A 6701-nucleotide genomic window follows, 5' to 3' on the forward strand; every position below is an offset into this window, starting at 1 on the left:
AGTCTGCTCCTCCAGTGTTATAATTATGAAACACTACAGTCTGCTCCTCCAGTGTTATAATTATGAGACACTACAGTCTGCTCCTCCTGCATTATAATTATGAGACACTACAGTCTTCTCCTCCTGTGTTCTTATTATAAGACACTGCAGTCTGCTCTACCCGTGTTATAATTATGAGACACTACAGTCTTCTCCTCCTGTGTAAAAATTACGAGACACTACAGTCTGCTTCTCCTGTGTTATAGTTATGAGACACTACAGTCTGCTCTTCCTGTGTTATAATTATGAGACACTACAGTCTGCTCCTACTGTGTAAAAATTATGAGACACTACAGTCTGCTCCTCCAGTGTTATAATTATGAGACACTACAGTCTGCTCCTCCTGTGTTATAATTATGAGACACTACAGTCTGCTACTCCTGTGTTGTAAGTATGAGACACTACAGTCTGCTCCTCCAGTGTTATAATTATGAGACACTACAGTCTGCTCCTCCTGCATTATAATTATGAGACAATACAGTCTGCTCCTCCTGTGTTATAATTATGAGACACTACAGTCTGCTCCTCCTGTGTTATAATTATGAGATGCTACAGTCTGCTCTACTTGTGTTATAATTATGAGACACTACAGTCTGCTCCTCCTATGTAAAAATTATGAGACACTACAGTCTGCTCCTCCTGCATTATAATTATGAGACACTACAGTCTTTTCCTCCTGTGTTCTTATTATAAGACACTACAGTCTGCTCTACCTGTTATAATTATAAGACACTACAGTCTGCTCCGCCTGTGTTATAATTATGAGACACTACAGTCTGCTCCACCTGTGTTATAATTATGAGACACTACAGTCTGCTCTATCTGTGTTATAATTATGAGACACTACAGTCTGCTCCACCTTTGTTATAATTATGAGACACTACAGTCTGCTCCTCCTGTGCTATATTTATGAGACACTACAGTCTGCTCCTCCTGTGTTATAATTATGAGACACCACAGTCTACTCCTCCAGTTGTATAAATATGAGACACTACACTCTTCTCCTCCTGTGTAATAATTATGAGACACTAGAGTCTGCTCCTCCTGTGTTATAATTATGAGACACTACAGTCTTCTCTACCTCTGTTATAATTATGAGACACTACATTGTGCTCCTCCTGTTTAATAATCATGAGACACTACAGTCTGCTCCTCCAGTGTTATAATAATGAGGCACTACAGTCTGCTCCTCCTGTGTTATAATTATGAAACAGTACAGTCTGCTCCTCCTGTGTTATAATTATGAGACACTACAGTCTGCTCCTCCTGCATTATAATTATGAGACACTATAGTCTACTCTTCCTGTGTTATAATTATGAGACACTACAGTCTGCTCCTCCTGCATTGTAATTATGAGACACTACAGTCTGCTCCTCCTGTGTTATAATTATGAGACACTACAGTCTGCTCCTCCTGTGTTATAATTATGAGACACTACAGTCTGCTCCTCCTGTGTTATAATTATGAGGCACTACAGTCTGCTCCTCCTATGTTATAATTATGAGACAATACAGTCTGCTCCTCCTATGTAAAAATTATGAGACACTACAGTCTGCTCCTTCTGTGTAATAATTATGAGACATTACAGTCAACTCCTCCAGTGTTATAATTATGAGACACTACAGTCTGCTCCTCCAGTGTTATAATTATGATACACTACAGTCTGCTCCTCCAGTGTTATAATTATGAAACACTACAGTCTGCTCCTCCTGTGTTATAATTATGAGACAATACAGTCTGCTCCTCCAGAGTTATAATTATGAGACACTACAGTCAGTTCCTCCTGCGTTATAATTTTGAGACACTACAGTCTGCTCCTCCTGTACTATAATTATGACACACTATAGTCTGCTCCTCCTGTGCTATAATTATGAGACATTACAGTCTGCTCCTCCTGTGTTATGATTGTGAGACACTACAGTCTGCTCCTCCTGTGTTATAATTATGAGACACTACAGTTTGCTCCTCCTGTGTTATAATTATGAGACACTACAGTCTGCTCCTCCTGTGTTATAATTATGAGACACTACAGTTTGCTCCTCCTGTGTTATAATTATGAGACACTACAGTCTGCTCCTCCTGTGTTATAATTATGAGACACTACAGTCTGCTCCTTCTGTGTTATAACTATGAGACACTACAGTCTGTTCCACCTGTGAAATAATTATGAGACACTACAGTCTGCTCCTCCTGTATTATAATTATGAGACTCTACAGTCTGCTCCTCCAGAGTTATAATTATGAGACACTACAGTCAGTTCCTCCTGCGTTATAATTATGAGACACTACAGTCTGCTCCTTCTGTGTTATAACTATGAGACACTACAGTCTGTTCCACCTGTGAAATAATTATGAGACACTACAGTCTGCTCCTCCTGTATTATAATTATGAGACGCTACAGTCTTCTCCTCCTGTGTTATAATTATGAGACACTACAGTTTGCTCCTCCTGTGTTATAATTATGAGACACTACAGTCTGCTCCTACTTTGTTATAACTATGAGACACTACAGTCTGTTCCACCTGTGAAATAATTATGAGACACTACAGTCTGCTCCTCCTGTGTTATAATTATGAGACACTACAGTTTGCTCCTCCTGTGTTATAATTATGAGACACTACAGTCTGCTCCTCCTGTGTTATAATTATGAGACACTACAGTCTGCTCTATCTGTGTTATAATTATGAGACACTACAGTCTGCTCCACCTTTGTTATAATTATGAGACACTACAGTCTGCTCCTCCTGTGCTATATTTATGAGACACTACAGTCTGCTCCTCCTGTGTTATAATTATGAGACACCACAGTCTACTCCTCCAGTTGTATAAATATGAGACACTACACTCTTCTCCTCCTGTGTAATAATTATGAGACACTAGAGTCTACTCCTCCTGTGTTATAATTATGAGACACTACAGTCTTCTCTACCTCTGTTATAATTATGAGACACTACATTGTGCTCCTCCTGTTTAATAATCATGAGACTCTACAGTCTGCTCCTCCAGTGTTATAATAATGAGGCACTACAGTCTGCTCCTCCTGTGTTATAATTATGAAACAGTACAGTCTGCTCCTCCTGTGTTATAATTATGAGACACTACAGTCTGCTCCTCCTGCATTATAATTATGAGACACTATAGTCTACTCTTCCTGTGTTATAATTATGAGACACTACAGTCTGCTCCTCCTGCATTGTAATTATGAGACACTACAGTCTGCTCCTCCTGTGTTATAATTATGAGACACTACAGTCTGCTCCTCCTGTGTTATAATTATGAGACACTACAGTCTGCTCCTCCTGTGTTATAATTATGAGGCACTACAGTCTGCTCCTCCTATGTTATAATTATGAGACAATACAGTCTGCTCCTCCTATGTAAAAATTATGAGACACTACAGTCTGCTCCTTCTGTGTAATAATTATGAGACATCACAGTCAACTCCTCCAGTGTTATAATTATGAGACACTACAGTCTGCTCCTCCAGTGTTATAATTATGAGACACTACAGTCTGCTCCTCCAGTGTTATAATTATGAAACACTACAGTCTGCTCCTCCTGTGTTATAATTATGAGACAGTACAGTCTGCTCCTCCAGAGTTATAATTATGAGACACTACAGTCAGTTCCTCCTGCGTTATAATTATGAGACACTAAAGTCTGCTCCTTCTGTGTAATAATTATGAGACATTACAGTCTGCTCCTCCTGTGTTATAATTGTGAGACACTACAGTTTGCTCCTCCTGTGTTATAATTATGAGACACTACAGTTTGCTCCTCCTGTGCTATAATTATGAGACACTACAGTCTGCTCCTCCTGTGTTATAATTATGAGACACTACAGTTTGCTCCTCCTGTGTTATAATTATGAGACACTACAGTCTGCTCCTCCTGTGTTATAATTATGAGACACTACAGTCTGCTCCTTCTGTGTTATAACTATGAGACACTACAGTCTGTTCCACCTGTGAAATAATTATGAGACACTACAGTCTGCTCCTCCTGTATTATAATTATGAGACTCTACAGTCTGCTCCTCCAGAGTTATAATTATGAGACACTACAGTCAGTTCCTCCTGCGTTATAATTATGAGACACTACAGTCTGCTCCTTCTGTGTTATAACTATGAGACACTACAGTCTGTTCCACCTGTGAAATAATTATGAGACACTACAGTCTGCTCCTCCTGTATTATAATTATGAGACGCTACAGTCTTGTCCTCCTTTGTTATAACTATGAGACACTACAGTCTGTTCCACCTGTGAAATAATTATGAGACACTACAGTCTGCTCCTCCTGTGTTATAATTATGAGACACTACAGTTTGCTCCTCCTGTGTTATAATTATGAGACACTACAGTCTGCTCCTCCTGTGTTATTATTATAAGACACTACAGTCTGCTCCTCCTGTGTTATAATTATGAGACACTACAGTTTGCTCCTCCTGTGTTATAATTATGAGACACTACAGTCTGCTCCTCCTGTGTTATAATTATGAGACACTACAGTTTGCTCCTCCTGTGTTATAATTATGAGACACTACAGTCTGCTCCTCCTGTGTTATAATTATAAGACACTACAGTCTGCTCCTTCTGTGTTATAACTATGAGACACTACAGTCTGTTCCACCTGTGAAATAATTATGAGACACTACAGTCTGCTCCTCCTGTATTATAATTATGAGACTCTACAGTCTGCTCCTCCAGAGTTATAATTATGAGACACTACAGTCAGTTCCTCCTGCGTTATAATTATGAGACACTACAGTCTGCTCCTTCTGTGTTATAACTATGAGACACTACAGTCTGTTCCACCTGTGAAATAATTATGAGACACTACAGTCTGCTCCTCCTGTATTATAATTATGAGACGCTACAGTCTTCTCCTCCTGTGTTATAATTATGAGACACTACAGTTTGCTCCTCCTGTGTTATAATTATGAGACACTACAGTCTGCTCCTCCTTTGTTATAACTATGAGACACTACAGTCTGTTCCACCTGTGAAATAATTATGAGACACTACAGTCTGCTCCTCCTGTGTTATAATTATGAGACACTACAGTCTGCTCCTCCTGTGTTATAATTATGAGACACTACAGTCTACTCCTCCTGTGTTATAACTATGAGACACTACAGTCTGTTCCACCTGTGAAATAATTATGAGACACTACAGTCTGCTCCTCCTGTGTTATAATTATGAGACACTACAGTTTGCTCCTCCTGTGTTATAATTATGAGACACTACAGTCTGCTCCTTCTGTGTTATAATTATGAGACACTACAGTCTGCTCCTCCTGTACTATAATTATGAGAAACTACAGTCTGCACTTCCTCTGTTATAATTATGAGATACTACAGTCTGCTCCTCCTGCATTTTAATTATGAGACACTACAGTCTGCTCCTCCTGTTGAATAATTATGAGACACTACAGTCTGCTCCTACTGTTTTATAATTATGAGACACTACAGTCTGCTCTTCCTGTGTTATAATTATGAGACACTACAGTCTGCTCCTCCTGTGTTATAATTATGAAATGCTACAGTATGCTCCTCCTGTGTTATTATTATAAGACACTACAATCTGCTCTACCTGTGTTATAATTATGAGACACTACAGTCAGCTCCTCCAGTGTTATAATTATGGAACACTACAGTCTGCTCCTCCTGTGTTATAATTATGAGACACTACAGTCTGCTCCTCCAGTGTTATAATTATGGAACACTACAGTCTGCTCCTCCTGTGTTATAATTATGAGACACTACAGTCTGCTCCTCCAGTGTAAAAATTATGAGACACTACAGTCTGCTCCTCCTGTGTTATAATTATGAGACACTACAGTCTGCTCCTCCTGTGTTATAATTATGAGACACTACAGTGTGCTCCTCCTGTGTTATAATTATGAGGCACTACAGTCTGCTCCTCCTATGTTATAATTATGAGACAATACAGTCTGCTCCTCCTATGTAAAAATTATGAGACACTACAGTCAACTCCTCCAGTGTTATAATTATGAGACACTACAGTCTGCTCCTCCAGTGTTATAATTATGAGACACTACAGTCTGCTCCTCCAGTGTTATAATTATGAAACACTACAGTCTGCTCCTCCTGTGTAATAATTATGAGACAATACAGTCTGCTCCTCCTGTGTTATAATTATGAGACACTAAAGTCTGCTCCTCCTGTGTTATAAATATGAGACACTGCAGTCTGCTCCCTACTGTGATATAATTATGAGACACTACAGTCTGCTCTACCTCTGTTATAATTATGAGACACTACATTCTGCTCCAACTGTTTAATAATTATGAGACACTACAGTCTGCTCTACCTCTGTTATAATTATGAGACACTACATTCTGCTCCTCCTGTTTAATAATTATGAGACACTACAGTCAGCTCCTCCAGTGTTATAATAATGAGGCACTACAGTCTTCTGCTCCTGTGTTATAATTATGAGACAGTAGAGTCTGCTCCTCCTGTGCTATAATTATGAGACACTACAGTCTGCTCCTCCTGCATTATAATTATGAGACACTATAGTCTACTCTTCCTTTGTTATAATTATGAGACACTACAGTCTGCTCCTCCTGCATTATAATTATGAGACACTATAGTCTACTCTTCCTTTGTTATAATTATGAGACACTACAGTCT

Source organism: Leptodactylus fuscus, chromosome 6, assembly GCF_031893055.1.
Source record: "Leptodactylus fuscus isolate aLepFus1 chromosome 6, aLepFus1.hap2, whole genome shotgun sequence".
Classification (NCBI taxonomy): Eukaryota; Metazoa; Chordata; class Amphibia; order Anura; family Leptodactylidae; genus Leptodactylus; species Leptodactylus fuscus.